This window comes from Tachypleus tridentatus, chromosome 3 (assembly GCF_004210375.1).
Source record: "Tachypleus tridentatus isolate NWPU-2018 chromosome 3, ASM421037v1, whole genome shotgun sequence".
Taxonomy (NCBI): Eukaryota; Metazoa; Arthropoda; class Merostomata; order Xiphosura; family Limulidae; genus Tachypleus; species Tachypleus tridentatus.
The window spans coordinates 69,818,092-69,836,567 of NC_134827.1; the positions used below are offsets into that span (position 1 = coordinate 69,818,092).

Here is an 18,476-nt window from a genome sequence, read left to right on the forward strand (position 1 = left end):
GCGTTGAGTAGGAGGATTCGAAGGGTTGTCCGACAAGACACCAGCCGATCGTTGAACCAGATTAAGGCCCTTACGGACGCAAAATACAGCTCAAGAACAATAAGACGGCTTCTACGTTTCTTCCACACCACGAAACAACTCGGTTAAACTTTGCTGAGAAGCACTAAACATGGGACGTAGAAAAGTGGAAGAAGGTTTTGTTCTCTATTGAGAAAAAAATTAACCTGGATGGTCCAGATGGTTTCCAACGTTACTGGCACAATAAGGATATCCCACCGGAGACATTTTCTACACGACACGGTGGAGGAGGTTCCATCATGATCTGGGGTGCTTTCTCCTTCCATGGAACAAAGGAGCTTCAGGTTATACAAGGGCGTTAAACAGCACCTGGCTACATTGGCATGTTGGAGAGAGCATCCTTATTGACTGAAGGTCCTCGCTTGTGTGAAAATGACTGGATCTTCAGCAGGACAACGCTGCAATGCACAATGCCCACAGGACAAAGGACTTTTTTATGGCAAATAACTTGATTCTTTTGGACCATCCAGCGTGTTTGCTCGAACTGAACCCATTGAAAATGTTTGGGGGTGGATGACAAGGGAAGTCTATAGAAATGGACGTCAATTCCAAACAGTGCATGATCTTCGTGAATAACATTCCAGCCAGCCTTCTGCAAACGCTTATATCGACCATGTCAAAGCGAATGTTTGCAGTTATTCGCAATGACGGCCGTGCAACTCACTACTGAGACCTCTTGTTGGGCATTTCCTACCCTGTTTAGGACTTCTTTTTGGTATGGTCTTAAACTTTTGACCAGCTAGTATTTAGGTTAATTTCATAGTGTTCACATTTTCCGTATTAAATGCTGAAAGGTTTTTATTTTTATTTTCCCTTTCCTTATTATCATCTTTCGAAGCTCTACTCAAATAAGCGGTTGAGTGTAACAACGCAAAATGCATATTTTTTCTTTATGTTCATTGGCCTTAAGGTTTTGGCCAACAGTGTATGAGTTACAAACAGCCTGTGAATACCCATCGAATGTTTGTTTTTCGGAACCTAACGCTATACAATGGCTGTCTACACATAGTCGTCTCCAATTTTGAACTAGAGGAATATCAGTTGACTAAAAGTATCAACAACCAGTTTGTCTGACCAAGCAAAGGATCTAACTATTGCTCTTATATCACAACCACAACTTACACTCAACGAGACGCAAAACACGAACCTTCAAAGTCACAGTCCGACCCACTATTTAGCAGATGAATCAAAAGAGTATAGTGAGAACAGCAAAAGATGGCACAGGGAAGGCTGTAATTAGGACACTGATGTATCTAACTGTACGTATTTTCTTACAGTGTTTGTTATAATACATATTTGGAAATGATAGTTATTATAATGAGATGTACCCGCTCTAACAATATGGTTCACTTCTTTTCGATTGTTGCTTTTCGTCTTTCAGAAATAAAACTGTTTATGATGAAACGTCTTGGTTTTAATCATAATGTGAATTCCTGTTTTCGACTTAATAACAGGATAGAAAGGAAAATTACAGTTTCATGCATGTAGTTCCAATGATAAATAATGCAAGGCTAGAATGACAAAACAGGCAAAAAACAAAATAAAACGAAATAGCAAAAGTGTATATGGAATATGTTGTTCCTAAAACAGTTTTGAGAATATATGAGAGAAAATACAAACATTGTGAAGATCATACTACAAGGACAACACAGTAGACAACAAAAATAAGATCAAACTAAAGGAACGTAACACCAAAATAATAAAAAACTTAAAAACGACAAAGATGGAAAAGGAAGGAAGGAAGAAGAGAAAGAGAATATGTCAGGGATAATCTAAAGTATTGTTGCTTGTTATAAGCACAAAGTAAACAATGGGCTATTGCTCTTTGCCCACCACAGGTATCGAAATCCTGATTCTAGCGTTGTAAATCCGCATTTATGCCGTTGTACCACTGGGGGGGGTTAAACTAAAAGAAAATGAAAACATGAAAATGTTGTGGATAAACTAAAGGAAGAAAACAATTACAACAGGTTAAGGATAAACTAAAGAAAGAAGACAACTAGAACAGGTTAAGAATAAACTAGAGGAAGAAGACTATTGGAACGGTTAAGGATAAACTAAAGGAAGAAGACAACTAGAACAGATTAAATATAAACTAGAGAAAGAAGACAACTAGAACAGGTTAAGGATAAACTAAAGGAAGAAGACAACTAGAACATGTTAAGGATAAACTAAAGAAAGAAGACAACTAGAACAGGTTGAGGATAAACTAAAGAAAGAAGACAGCTGGAACAGGTTAAGGATAAACTAAAGGAAGAAGACAACTAGAACAGGTTAAAGATAAACTAAAGGAAGAAGACAACTAGAACAGGTTAAGGATAAACTAAAGAAAGAAGACAACTAGAACAGGTTAAGGATAAACTAAAGAAAGAAGACAACTAGAACAGGTTGAGGATAAACTAAAAAAAGAAGACAGCTGGAATAGGTTAAGGATAAACTAAAGGAAGAAGACAACTAGAACAGGTTAAAGATAAACTAAAGGAAGAAGACCACTGCAACAAGTTAAGAATAAACTAGAGGAAGAAGACAACTAGAACAGGTTAAGGATAAACTAAAGGAAGAAGACAACTGGAACAGGTTAAGGATAAACTAAAGGAAGAAGACAACTGGAACATAACAAGGATAAACTAAAGGAAGAAGATAACTAGAAGCTCCTAATCATATTGTGCTTCTATATATTATTTGTAATGCATTCCCTTTTCGACAACTTAACTATGCAAACAAGAGAACGAAACCGACTGAGTGTCTTGTCCACATTAGTCGAACCAGGAAGGCATCACACTGTCATTGAAAAAGAAAGTGAATTTGTAATCACGGTTATTGGGCAATCAGTATTCTTTTAGATACATCATAATGTTCAATAAAGACTCGTTATTTAATTGTCATTATTTAATTATTAATATTTAAAAAAAAAAACCGTCCTCCATCAGAAGTGGAGTAATCAATACCTGTGTATTCACCCTCTCACACATCAAAAATGAAGTGGAACAAAAATCAATTAGAAAGAGGTCTCAACGCACAGTCTCTCCTGTTTATCGATCGAGAATGAAGCACGCGGTTTGCTTTTGTGAATCGAATATTTCATTGAAATCGATTGTTGTGGGTTTACAAAAAATATGAAATTAGGACCTGGAGTACCGACTTGCCGTGAGTCAGTTTTCTAATTTACGTCGAACACTGTTCAGAAATATTCACTACGTGTGTAAATATACAAAGGTCTGTGTAACCGCATAGAATTGTATGTAACAAGACACACAGCTGTAACCAAAGACGTAGATGTGTAAGTGCAGTGCGAGTTCTCTTGTGCACACATTTTGTTCACAAATGTTTTATGAAAGAATTGCATCCACACATTGCTAACGAAAAACGTGATATCACGGTCAACGTTTTTAAGTAAGGTGACACTCTTCACAAAGTGCTGACAAAAATCTAGATAAACAGTTTCTCGGAAGACACTAATGGCAATAAACTTATAAATAGCACAACAGTCCCAACAGAGCACTTAAAGCAGCACTACCCGAAGCAAGCAAGTCACTTTACTATGTATAAAACTAAAGAAAACTCATTAAGTTCCAATTTGAAACAAGATCTACGACTGCTTTACGTCACGAGTGGCCTATAAATATAAATAACATGTTAAGAGGTTCTGCTGAGTAAAAATAATAAAATCGTTTCATTATGTGAAAACTAGTGACGGGTTTAAGTCAATGCAGTAGTCATAAATGAAGAGTGGGAGGAGAGAGATGGTTTAAATAGTTTAACAGCCTGTGTTGATTATAAGTGGATTAGATTACCAAGTAAATCCTGAGCCTTGAAGACTGATGTCAAACTGGATTATTTCCATACTAGGATGGAGATCGATTTATCTTAGTAATCCGAGAAGAAAAAAGTTCTAAATTATGAGACTAAAGCTGGTAACATATTTTCTCTCTAATTTGTGTGAGTGTGTGTGTGTTGTGGGGAAGGGGCAGTCCCTCCTTACTGGTCTTTCATTTTGACTGGTCCATAAGGTAGCATATCTTGCATCACTCATTTTAGAACTGTTGAAGCATTAAAATACCTCTCTTGATTAATCATGTTTTTTTATTATTTATGTTATCACTTGCTACTCAGAACATCTACATTATGCATTGTTTAAGTGATCCAAATAATATGGTCAGGTGGTTAGGGAGCACTACTCACAAATTGAGAATCGCAGGTTCGAATCACCGTCATGCCAAACATGCTTGCCCTTTCAGCCGTGGGGACGTTATAATGTTACTATCAATCTTGCTATTCGTTGGTGAAAGAGTAGCCCAAGAGTTGGCGGTGGGTGGTAATGTCTAGTTGCCTTCCCTCTAGTCTTACATTGTTAAATTAGGGACGGCTAGCGCAGATATCTCTCGTAGCTTTGCGCGAAATTCAAAACAAACAATATTCATATTAAGCATCACTTGCTGCACATAGATTCTGTGTACTTGAAAAATTATCAGTGTTCAGTCACTTTACCTTAATCAAAAGAAAACTGAAAAATCTGAAATGTGCATGCGCTATCATTCACACCTTGTTTCTTGCTAACAAAATGATGTTGTTTTATTTTAAAAAGAAACTCATAAACTATATTTTTAGAAAAAAATCACATAAACACAGAAATTAAGTAACGTTTTAATCTTTACTTCAAAATCTAGGTTGACGAAAAAGTTAAGGTTAGCCACAACTCTGTATTAACAATCAGCTAGGCATGTACAGCGAACGTGACAACTCCAGCATTTACTGGCGGTGCTTCTGTCCCGAAGAGCCCGAAAATCTCTCTGTTCACGTAATTTTTATTTTCTAAAACATTTACAATCGGGGGAAAAGAAACACAAAAGTAATATCAACCTCCATTACAATGTAAATTACTAGATTGCTAAGAACACATTACATTAATATATACAGCTTATTTGGAAATACAATTTTAAAAATTGATAAAATTTTAATACAAAAACGTATCTTTCCATATTAGTTAACCAAACAAATAAACTGAAATATCGGTTCACTTCATACAACTTTCAATGTAGTTAAACATTCACATTTATATTCAATACAGATTAGGCTAAGGACACACGTATCTAACTGAACATTATAATCCAAAATATTCTGTTAGTAACTCACCTTGCAAGTAACGAAGTTAACTTAATAAATATCTGTTTATGTGGTACAATCTCAAAATTACATTTCAAATTCACCGACCCATGCATTTGCCTAGGATTCGTAAAAACGATTTTCGTCAACTTTTATCATCGACTTTTCGCAGAGTAAAATATAACTTAAGCTTTGCAAAAACAATTACTTGGTAAATGTTATGAACTGGAGAAAAGAAAGATATGGAACTCCTATCCTCTTGGTAATAGAACGCGGTTTACCAAGAAGCAAGAACAGGTGAGACTTATGCTTCGATCGCGACCCTCATGGTGCGCTCATGACGACACGCGCGCCACTCTAGTCAAATATGAATCAGTGATATAATAAACACATTCTGTGTACTGGAAGCTTTTATTGTTGGATAATTTTATTATAATAAAAATATCACTACTATATAAACGCAGACTGAAAGCTATTATTATTGGATAATTTTATGATAATGGAAATTACACTACTATATAACAAATATGCTCACAGTAAACATAACAAGTTTTGCGTCAATCACACGGCTATCCAATAACAAGCCAACCTAACGAATACCAGCCTCTAATTTTAACCTACGAACTGGTGTTGTATCAGGAGTAGATCATTTGAAACTTTGTTGAAGTTCTGAGTCACAAACAGGCTGAAATCTAGCGTTGAAATCTTCTACAATTATAATAAATTATTCTTACATAGATATATTATAACGTTAAAGGATTTGCATCTTTCATCATGATGTAAATTGGTTATCTATCATTAAAAGTTGGGGATGGATACCTGCTATCACCGAGTGCTAATCTACCATCATGATTTGGGAAGTTTTCACACTAGGCTTCTCGTTTTCTAGCTAAATCCCCAAAAACTTGATTTATTTGTCCACTGACGTAGCACCTTATTCCTTATTTTGTTTTCAGGCTAGTGTTGCTGTTAAAATTAGTTAATTCATTAAGAAATTAACCAACAACTTTGTCTTGAACAATGTAACAAAGGGAGCAGTAAAGGTCAGTTCACGTCTACAGAAAACAGACAGAATATAATATTGTTTAACGACTTAACTTTTGTTTTCACTGCCTTCATCACATTCAAAACAAATCCTTGCATGTTAAAAGAAACAAACAAACAAAGAAAAGCAACAAAATGTAACTATTTTACCAACGATTTTGTAGGTAACTCCCGAAAACGTTTCTCTAAGTACACTGCTGGTCAAAATCTTAAGACCAATGAACATAAAGAAAAAATATGCATTTTGCGTTGTTACACTCAACCACTTATTTGAGTAGAGCTTCGAAAGATGATAATAGGGAAAGGGAAAATAAAAATAAAAACCTTTCAGCATTTAATACGGAAAATGTGAACACTATGAAATTAACCTAAATACTAGCTGGTCAAAAGTTTAAGACCATACCAAAAAGAATGATGGTCCAAAAGAATCAAGTTATTTGCCATAAAAAAGTCCTTTGTCCTGTGGGCATTGTGCATTGCAGCGTTGTCCTGCTGAAGATCCAGTCATTTTCACACAAGCGACGACCTTCAGTCAATAAGGATGCTCTCTCCAACATGCCAATGTAGCCAGGTGCTGTTTGACGCCCTTGTATAACCTGAAGCTCCTTTGTTCCATGGAAGGAGAAAGCACCCCAGATCATGATGGAACCTCCTCCACTGTGTCGTGTAGAAAATGTCTCCGGTGGGATATCCTTATTGTGCCAGTAACGTTGGAAGCCATCTGGACCATCCAGGTTAATTTTTTTCTCAATAGGGAACAAAACCTTCTTCCACTTTTCTACGTCCCATGTTTAGTTCTTCTCAGCAAAGTTTAACCGAGTTGTTTCGTGGTGTGGAAGAAATGTAGAAGCCGTCTTATTGTTCTTGAGCTTTATTCTGCGTCCGTAAGGGCCTTAATCTGGTTCAACGATCGGCTGGTGTCTTGTCGGACAACCCTTCGAATCCTCCTACTTAACGCCAGCGAAATTTTCTTGGGCCGACAACTTAGAATTCTCGTTCCGTATCCTTCAGGGTCTTTTAAGAAATTTGCAACAGCAGTTTTACTACACCCAATCTCACCAGCGACAGCACGTTGAGAGAGACCTTGCTTATGCAGCTCGCCAATTCTGCCACGTTCAAACTCTGCCAACTTTTTAGCCTTTGCCATGTTTTTACCCAATGTAACACAGAAGATGTTAGTGGCAGATGTTGACAACGCTTATGCTTGATCACAAATGACTAAATTTCGTTACGTGTTTACCGATTTACGCTTCGTTTCAGTGTGGTCTTAAACTTTTGACCAGCTAGTATTTAGGCTAATTTCATAGTGTTCCATTTTCCCTATTAAATGCTAAAAAAGTTTTTTATTTTTATTTTCTCTTTAGTTATTTTCATCTTTCGAAGCTCTATTCGAATAGGTGATTGAGTCTAATAACGCAAAATGCATATTTTTTTATGTTCATTGGCCTTATGATTTTGGCCAGCAGTGTATTTCCAGAGAATGTTTCTATATACAATTTTTGAAGGTGTTTCTCTAAATAACTGATGATGATTCAGTAGATAACATCTAAAGATGTTTCTGTAAATAACTCCTGATGATCTTTCAATAAATTAACACCTGAAGACTTTTCTGCAGGTAACACCTGAAGATGTTTCCGAAGATAACTCCTGACGATGTTTCGGTAGATAACACAGGAAGATTTTATGTAGATAACACCTGAAGAAGTTTCTGAACAAAACTCCTGAAGAAGGTTTTGGAGATAACTCTTAAAGAGAAGTTTCTTTAAATAAATTTTAATGTGTCAAAAGATGCCTTCTGAAGACATATTCAAAGCTATCTTTACGACCTCTAGTTTCTAAAATAAATGATTTAGTAACTATACATCTTGACCAAACAATACACATCATTCTGCGAAGAAAACAAACGCTTGATCTTAGATTGGGCTGTACACACCTGAAAAAGATGGCCACATGTGTAATAAATGTTAAATTGTGTTTTACGAAACGATATAGGAACGTGTGACTTTAGATTGGACTGCTTCGGTTAGGTAAGAACAGTGTAGTGATTTAGTGTTAAGCCAGGGACTCAATTCGAGACTCTGAACACCAGGTAGCAGGGTAGTCAGAAATAAACTTTTTTCACCCCACACATTGAGGAGATTAAGTGGGCAAACATACATATATATAAACAATAAATACATAAATAAATATGCATGCATACATAGATACGTGTCCACAAATTTTGGTTTAGTGCTCGTGTAAACGGCATGTGAGATCAAAATCTAGGCTGTTAATGAAGAAGGAAAAGATGAAAGGGCTATAACAAACAAAAACAGAAAACCACAGATGACCAGGAAGTACATCGTTTCGTCGTATATACCTGTAGAGCAATGTTTAAACGAAACCAACGACTGGGAATCTGTAGGTACGATATCCATAATTCTGATGTGAGAGGAAAACGGGAGTGCCCCGAGAAAAACTCTTTCACTACCTGAAAACCGAAATTTTTATCCGTGTAGTGCCTGAGCTGTGATGCTGAAATGAAAAGAGAGAGAAACCTATATAATTAGAACACTACTAGGATGGGGAACTGCATGGTTACTGTGTTTCGATTACTTGTTATATGGTACTACCTTTTTTGCAAAATTAGTCATCCTTATTTTAATTTTTAGAATTTTGCTTGAGCCGAGGATATGACGAAAGGGTGCATAGCTATTCGAATGTCTTTATATTGAAGTGCTTGTAAGGTAGAGTATAATTTGTTAGACCTATTACACGCCATCATGTTTCCGTATTCTAAAATACGTCTGATGTGTACTTTTAAAAATGGTCATAATAGTTCTTATATATGAGCCAGAAGTAATCGATGTGTTCGAAGGAAAACACGCTTTGACAAAAAGAAGGATAACTTTGCTTAAGATGAACAACATTGTTCATCTAATGAGAAGGTATATAGATAAGTAATTCCACAGATTCCATCTTCAGTATCTGAAGCAAAAACATAAAAGAGTTACTTTATTCCTAAATAATAAATATCTAAAACACATTGCTACATTAACGATAATGTAACCAAAACTAAAGCACACAGAAAGTGGAGAAGTTATAAAATATACCAGTGTTTAATGTTCTTACACGTTGTATTCTTATGTGTAAAGTGGAGATTCTATTGATTTGACCGAAAATTATTACACGTTTTCCATAAAGTAAAACTTCAATTATATTTATCAAACAAAAAACGAAATAAGGAAAGGTAAAAGCAGTTTTTACATATTTTGTTGATTACGCAAAAATGTGTATGCTTATTTCTCTTCATCAGAATTAAAAATCGCAAATATATTGCTTTATCCTGAGCGTCATGTACCTCTAGAACAGGTCTGCAAAATTATCTCCACTAGTTCCGCCTAATTTTGATTCTAGTTTTCCGGAAATTTTTCAAACGTTCAGTGCCACCAATCTTTGTCAAGCAATAAACATAACTGCTGCGAGTATTAATTTACTTAGTGGTAGGGGAATAAATATTAAAATAGTTTAAAGTATGGCGTACTTTTGCAAAATTTAATTGTCAAAAGTATGACAATCTTCTTTAAAATGGCTTTCAAAATAATCTGTCTTTCACCATTATTTGTCAATAATGGAAATAACTCAAAACAGTAAGCACGCAAAAGTCAATTACGAACGCTGACTACGTGCATGCAACGTGAGCATATAGCGACCAGGGACAGCGAATCCTTATTTGCAAATTGTACGATAGATGGTACTCCTAACGATAGCGGCATAAATTAAAGAATTCAATTTGCGTTTACTTAGTTGAGGAAAAAAGTGAAAACCGCACAAACACCTGCTAACATTAATAAAGCACAGACGACAATTAAGAAGACAATACATGGACACAAGAGATAGCGAATTAAAAACACAAATAAATAGAATAAGAAACCAAATTAGAGCAGAAGTTAAACAATTAAAACAAGAAAAATGGGACGACTTCTGCACTAAACTCAACGGGAAAACAGACCCGAAACAATTTTGGACACATCTGAAAAGACTAACTATTGCAGATACAACAACAAGAAAATACCCGTCTTTAGTGCACAATAACACCATAGCATATACAAATAAAGAAGAAGCCGAAATGTTCAAACAACAACTTGAAAATACGTTCAAAACAAATAATGACCTAGACATGAACACCTACTACTATAATAAGGTAAATAACTTTATAACAAACAACAGTAAACTATTCAAACCACTATTTTGGTTATATCCCGGTTTCTTGGAAGCATGCAAATGTATTAACGTTCCATAAAGAAGGAAAGCCAGCCAATAACCCAAATAGCTACAGACCAACCAGCCTGACCAGCTGTGTAGGCAAAATTTTAGAAAGAATAATTAGTAAACTCTCCGCATTCCTGGAGACAACATCAAAATTACCTGACGAACAAAATGGTTTCAGAAAATTCAGACAAACAACAGACCGCTTAATCAGATTAACAGAAACAATTGTTGATAGTTTTAATAAAAACTGTCGCTTGCTTTCTCGATATTGAGAAAGCATTCGACACTGTATGGCACAACGGTCTCCAGTTTCGAATGCAAGAACTGGAACTACCGCGGGGACTATTCGCTGGCTGTCAAACTTTCTGGAAAACAGATCATGCAGAATAGATGTTGAAGGGACATTTTCTGAGAGTTTCACTCCAGAAGCTGGTGTCCCTCAAGGAGGGGTAGTTAGCCCTATCCTATTCATCATGTACGTGAACAATATGCCTCTAAAAGATCCAAATAATGGATACTTATCACAGTTCGCAGACGATATAGCAATCTGGAAAAATGCACCAACACCAGCAATAGCAGCCATACAACCACAATTAAATAGAATAAGTGACTATTGCCAAAAATACAGAATCAAAATAAACGCAACTAAAACACAACTAGTAGTATTCGCAAAATTAACTAAACATAAAAAGTACAACCAAAGATCTACATGAATTGTGAACAACTCCAGATTGCTACACCAGCAAAATTCTTAGGACACGTTCGATTCAAAACTAACGTGGGTAAACCACATGAATAATATTAGAACAAAACTTTGGCGAAGAACAAACTATGCTAGGAGACTAACTGGCAAAAACAGTGGAGCTACGGCAGACAACATTATGAAAATATAAAAGAAAACATACATTAGACCCGTCACTGACTATGCAGCTCCTGAATGCAAGCAAAAAGCAACTGCAAACAAAACTACAAACAATACACAATACATTACTCACAACAGCTTATAAAGTACCTAGAACAACATCTTCCGAATTTATGATTAAATACGCACATATCGAAACAATAGCAGATAGACTCTTACATAGTACAATAAATTATTTTAATAAAAATTGGAGAAAAAATGAATTAGTGAGCGAACTCGACAGGTATTGTTTACATGATGATGATAGACCTAAGGACCTTTCACCAGTAAATATATACTTTCTAAATAAAGATAAATATGTAAAAAATAATAATAAAAGGCCACCTATTAACTAGACTCCACATAATTTAGAGATTAATTACAAAACATTAAAAGGGTTTTTTATGTAAACGTTTTCTAATTAATATCTGACTGATGAAAGTGCAAACAATCTATGGAACTGTAAGAAAAATGTTTTATTTGCACCAAGTTTATGTATGGATCGTGCATGGACATTGCCCTGAAAGGGGCCTGAGTAAGGGCGGGTAACTCTGGCCCTCGTGTACCATATATAAATACACTTGACCGTTGAAAAAAAAGTAATAATAGTAAAATAAATAAATAAATAAATAAAAAACCAAAATCTGAAGGAAGGAGGAAGAGGTTAAAAAAACCTGACCCTCCTGGGTAGACAAACATCAAAATACCCAAATACCCATACAGAGAGAGAGTAATTAGTGACATATCTCTCTTTAGTGGTAAATAAATATTTATTCTTGAAAGCATGCTATGTTAGTCATGCATGAAATAGAACACCGACTAATAAAAATATACCTTTTTCTCCTTCATTCACTTATTGTCATTCCAGGTCAGAAAGAGAGTATCCTTCAATGTCCATCTGTTTTCATCTTTGTTCTCACACGTTGCCATCCTTCAATATACTAAACGTACTTTTCAATCTCATGTAATCCACTTAATAATTTGTCATTCTCGCAATATTTTGATCTGCATGTTACTTCACTTTATGTGTTGTTTCTCTGGTCTATTTAAACAATAAATAAGGATACGTGTATTGGGTTAATGTAACGTAAAATTGTGTAAAGTCCTTGCAATAATGCTTGAGCGAAAAAAAAGGCCAAAATTTTGTTTTATATTGTCTATTGTTTGGGTTAAAACAAAATGTTGGCCTTTTTTTGCTCAAACATTATTGAAAGGATTATAACTTAATTTTGATACATTTAAGAGGATCTCGCATACTCGCAGACACATGGGTAATTTTTTTCTTTAAGGCTTTTTATATTTTTATATTAATTCCTATATTACACATCCTTATTTGGAAAGAGCAAACGATAGTAATTTACAATTTCTTCTAATAAATTTCGTTTATCAAATCCTATTTAAGTCACGAAACTTAACTGTATGCTAATATGTTACAAAAAGAAATCTCGGAAACTTGTACACAAGAATAAAAAACAGTCTGCATTTTTATTCAATTCCAGCAATCGAACTTATAGAGTGTAGAAGTGGTTTCCAAGAACGCAGATTTTGCTCAAGTTTTAAGTCCTAAGATCATTTTGTCTTCTCCAACAAATCATCGCGCATCAAATTGAAGAGGAAACTCCCGTGCAAAAGTTGTTTTCTGAAACCGAAAAGCAAGGAAACTCACGAACACAGAAATAATTCAACATCAAAATGTTAGCTGAAAAATTAAAACGTCAAAATATATAGGCAGTTATCACGAGAAACAGCAATAAGCTTTCAGGCTCACGACTCTAAAAATTGGACTGCGATACCAGTGGTGGATATAGCACAGATAACCTACTGTGTAGCTTTGTGCTTAGCATTCAACTTATTTAATATTTATTCTAATACTCGAGTATTCTCACTTTAAAGTATAATGTTTATATTTACCAAGTTCAACATTTATCATTATTGTGAAAGATAAGAGGAGACAACAATCTTCATCTACAATTTATTCAAGTAAAGGGTGCGTAAACTAATTTTACATTTCGAACCTTAATTTAAGAAAAATTCTCCAGAGGTGAAATGAATTATCTTGGAGACACAAACAAATTTTAGAAAATATTACGAACTTATTTGTGTTCTAAAAAATAACACTGTATTTAAGAAAGGGAATACTAATTTATATAACACAGTACTCTATAAAACACGACGTTAAGTACTGGTTTGGTTTGTTTTTAATTTCGCGCAAAGCTACACGAGGGCTATCTGTGCTAGCCGTCCTTAATTTTGCAGTGTAAGACTAGAGAGAATGCAGCTAGTAATCACCACCCACCGCCAACTCTTGGGCTACTCTTTTACCAACGAATAATTGGATTGACCGTCACATTATAACGCCTCCACGGTTGAAAGGGCGAGCATGTTTGGTGCTACAGGGATTCGAACCCACAACCCTCAGATTATGAGTCGAGTGCCTTAACCTTATTATTTCTCCTATTTAAAGTTTATTATTGAAAATGACGTTTTTAAAAATAATGTCTTAAAGATTTCTTACTAAAATTTAATTTTTTTCTACAGAATATTTGGTGAAGATCATGTGGTTAGTTGTCATTCGAACTCTGTCATTTGTACAAACCCCGTAAACAGAATTGTGAATTGCAAAATTAAAACTCAAGTGTCATTTCAAAATCAAATTTCAAAATCGTAAATACATTCATATTTCCACAGTTTTATTCTTTTGCACATCAATGAACATCATCAGCATACGAGACACACAAAAAGCAATTTGATGATACAAATTGCCTTTTCATTCGTAATATCTTATCATTAAAGTTTTATCAAAAGTATTTCATTCATTGAAGATCATACCAAACATAAGCTTTTATAGCATTCTACAGTATTATGAAGTGTTATATACTGTTTCACCTATGTACATGTAGAATTCTTCCTTTTGATCAAAAGGAAAATTAAAAAACAAAACAAAAAAGCAAATCACCGTGCTACGCTGGAGTGTCTGATAAAAACGAAACTGAAATGTTAATTACAGCCTCAGAAGCTCAGCGTTTCGTTAGTTTCTAACAATATTAAATGCATCCGCAGAATCTCAGCGTTTGGTTAGTTTATGGCAAAATTAAATATAATCACGAAAGTCGAGAGTTTGGCTAATACAGTACAAAATCGTCGTATGAGTAGTTAAGACATTATAGATAATAATACAATAATTAACAGAGTAAATTTAGGTAATTATAAGGGGAGACGCCGTTGGGTGTGCCCTTTGCTTTTTTTCAATAAAACCTAAAATTGTTTAAAATGCTCTTTATTAAAGTACCATTACAACAAGAAAAAACGAAACAACTAACAATTATTTAATATGTCACACCATAATACTACAGGGCCAAACATATACGGTCTGGAAAATTATACTTGAAATTTCAAAGAAATCAATATCGTATATTATTTTAGATTCAAACGTTTCCACGCATGTGAATAGGAGACTGTAGTACAGCGAATTATTTCATATATTCTTCACTTCTACTAATCTTTGTGATGGATTATATTAAACTTGATTATTGCTTACGTAAAACTGAGTGGTCGTAGTACACGGGGTGGAGACTCTTGATGAAATGTTTCAAATTCTGTTTTTGTATCCGCACAACAAAATGACGAAATTACACTAGCTAATTGATGATACAAAGAAACCCCGAAAATATTAAACTGGTAAACTGACCACATGTTATAATGCAACTTACTAATGATATAAAGAAGCAAACAAAACCTTTGACTCATAAACTGAACAAAAATGATTAATAACAAAAACAAACCATCAAAACCTTAAACTACTACACCGACTATAAGTTACAAAACAACTTATTAAGAATAGAAAGAAACCAGGAAAATCTTACACTGGTGTACTAACCCTAAAATGTAAAACAACAGAATCAAACAACACACTAATGATATAATGGAACCATCATACACTTACACTGGTAAACTGACCAATAGTTATAACACAACTTAATAACGACAAAAAGAAACAAGAACATCACACTCTTGCACTGAACAGAAGTTATAAAACAACTAATTAATGATAGATAAAAGCGAGGAGAACCTTACACTGATACATTGAACACAATCTATTAACAACAGAAAAAAAAACCCAACAGCCATCAAATCTTACACCGGAATACTGAGCAGAAGTTATAAGATAACTTACTAATGACAGAAAGAAACCAGGAAAATCTTATACTGGTAAAACATCCGTAAGTTAAAACAGTGTAGGGTGTTTTCTTATAGCATAGCCACATTGAGCTCTCTGCTGAGCCCACCGAAGGGAATCGAACCCCTGATTTTAGGAATGTAAATCCGGAGACATACCGCTGTACTAGCGGTAGGGCGTAAGTTAAAACAAACGTAATAACGATATGAAGAAACCACGAAAACCTTACAGTGATGTAGTGTTCAGAAAACGTAAAAAAACAAACAAAACACAAACCTACTACTAACAGAAAAAAATCCAATAGAAACTTCCACTGGTATAGTGACCAGAAGTTATAACACAACTTATTAATGGTAGAAAGAATTCAGGAAAACTATACACTGATGCATTGAACCGAAGTTTCAACACAAGTTGAAACACAACTTTCTCATAGGAGAAATAATTAAAGGGAACCTTACACTGATACGCTGTCCAGAAGTTAGAACACAACTTATTAATGATAGAAGAAAACCAGAATAACGTTATACTGATATACTGACCAGAAGTTATAACACAATTTACTTATGACAGAATGACTCCAGGAAAACCTTACACTAGTACACTGACCAAGGTTATAACACGTATTAATATTTTTCATCGAGTAATAACAGTGATTTCTGCCAAAAGTGACTCCGTCCATTCACGAAATAGTTAAAACAAGGACAGGTTTACCTGTTTATCCAACAGTAATCACGATGAACTAAAAATATGCGATCGATATAGGATGATGGAATTCCTACTTTGTCCGAAATGTTCCTAGCGGCATGAACTCTTATCATCAATTTTTATTATACTCCCTCTCTACGAAAAAAAAAATCCCATTAAGAGCTTCTTTAGGGCTAGTAATGATTTTTTGAAGTATTAGCACTTAAAAAAGAAAGTTTATTATGAGAAATTTTATGATATGAAGACTTGAAAGTACGTTAACAAAGCTCACATTCGTTTTTTCTAAGTACTGAAAATATAAAAAAAGTTGTCAGAAGAGAAAAACTATGAGTTGGAAGTTTTTTATCAATCCTAAACACTTTATCAACAACCTGATTGGATATCAAACAAGGTTTTATCAAAACATTATGTAACAAAATTTTTACTTTTTCTTGTTCTTGGGCAGAAAGTGTTATTTTCCAATTGCTTATACCTAAAGTAAATGGAAGAGACCTATTTTTCTCTTCAAACCTTCCAGAACGTTCCAGGTAGATTCAGTACTGAGTAGCTGATAGAGAATTTTCTCGAACTTACAAGAATTTTCAAGAACTTTCTAGAATGTTGTAGAACTTACAAGAACTTAAGAATCTTTTTAGAATTTTCTAGAACTTTCTATAGTAATATATATACAGGAGCTCACTACTCACCACTTCAGTTTAGTTCTAGCTGCCTAAGTGAACACACAGACTTATCTGATATTATCAGAGATGGCATCAAGAAGCTGCAAGCGTTCTCCAGACGCATTCTGCTATGTATGTGGCCAATTTATCAAGACAAGAGCGAAAAAGTACTCTGTGACAGCATATTCTAAAATATGTGAAGCTGCAAAGCATATTTCAGCATGCCTGTCGGGGATCAAGACAAACCCTGGACACCTCATTTTACCTGCGAACACTGCAACAAAACTCTAGAAGGTAAGTCGGACAATTTTCGCTTGCTTGAATAGTAAGATTTTATATTATACAAATTTTAGACCTTTTAAAATTTAAATATCTTTTATCTTTTTTTAAATTTCCAATAGTATAGAAAAATATCACATATTAAATATTTTGCATGAACCTTTTACACATTAGTTGCGGATGAAATAAATTTATTTTTCATAATAGCATATTTTGCTCTTTTGCAGGATGGTACAGAGTGGAAGAGAGAGCCATGAAGTTCGCTATTCCAAGAATTTGGTGTGAACCCACCAACCACACAAGCAATTGCAACTTCTGCATGGTGGACCCTTCTAAACGTCGGGCTGGCAAGAATAAATCTGTATCTGGACCTTCCATCATCCATCGCTTCAGTGCCAGATTGCCCTGAGCTCCCTGTACCCACTACGCCAGAGAGAAAGCAGCCATCGTCAGAAGAGAGCAGCAACTCAGAAGGAGAGGTAGACGTTGAAGATCTATATTACAATTTCAGAGGTGCAGCTTGTGAGAGAAACCATTACTACCCCAACCAAAGAGACCTCAATGACGTGATCAGAGATCTTGGTCTAACAAAAGCAAATGCCGAACTTTCGACATCTAGGCTCAAGAAGTGGGATTTGTTAGATGAAAGTGTGCAAGTTGCAAGTCAGAGAAAGCATCACCGACATTTTTCAGGGTGTTTCACTCGTCTAGATGGGTTCTGCTTCTGCCACAATATATCTGGTCTGTGCGAGGCCATTGGAATTAACTGTAACCCGAATGAGTGGCGTCTCTTTATTCACAGCTCATCCAGAAGCCTCAAAGTTGTACTGCACCATAACGGGAATAAGTATGCGTCTCTTCCCCTGGCTCATTCGGTGCACCTCAAAGAGGTACTCAACAGGATCAAGACCTTGGCTAGGAGGTTATTGGAGACTTCAAAATTGTTGCATTCCTGATGGGTCTCCAGAGTTTCCCTGTTATCTTTGCCTTTGGGACAGCAGGGATACCATAGCACACTATAACAGGAAGCACTGGCCACAACTGATCGAGTTATCTGTGGGGAGGCACAATGTCAAGTGTGAGCCACTAGCGGACCTCCAGAAGGTGTTGTTCCCACCATTACTCATAAAATTGGGTCTTATGAAACAATTTGTCACAGCTCTTGATAAGAAGTCTGCAACCTTTGAGACTTCTTCCCTAAGCTGTCTGAGGCAAAGGACAAAACTGGTGTCTTCGTTGGACCACAAATAAAGAAGATTCTGGAGTGCACAGAATTCCC

At 35.2% G+C, this 18,476-nt stretch overlaps 1 protein-coding gene across 7 annotated transcripts in view; it reads right to left on the bottom strand.

Moving 5' to 3' along the window:
- LOC143247097 (liprin-alpha-2-like) overlaps positions 1–18,476 on the bottom strand; it is a 211,148-nt gene that overhangs the window by 116,870 nt on the left and 75,802 nt on the right. The window contains exon 1 of one of the 7 annotated variants that reach the window (XM_076494559.1): positions 5,212–5,459. The exons of 5 other annotated variants lie outside the window; for them this stretch is intronic. The gene's annotated coding sequence lies outside the window, so the exon portion shown is untranslated. Of the gene's footprint in view, positions 1–5,211; positions 5,460–18,476 lie in introns of those variants that run through there. One more of the 7 variants, XM_076494564.1, reaches the window with a different exon arrangement.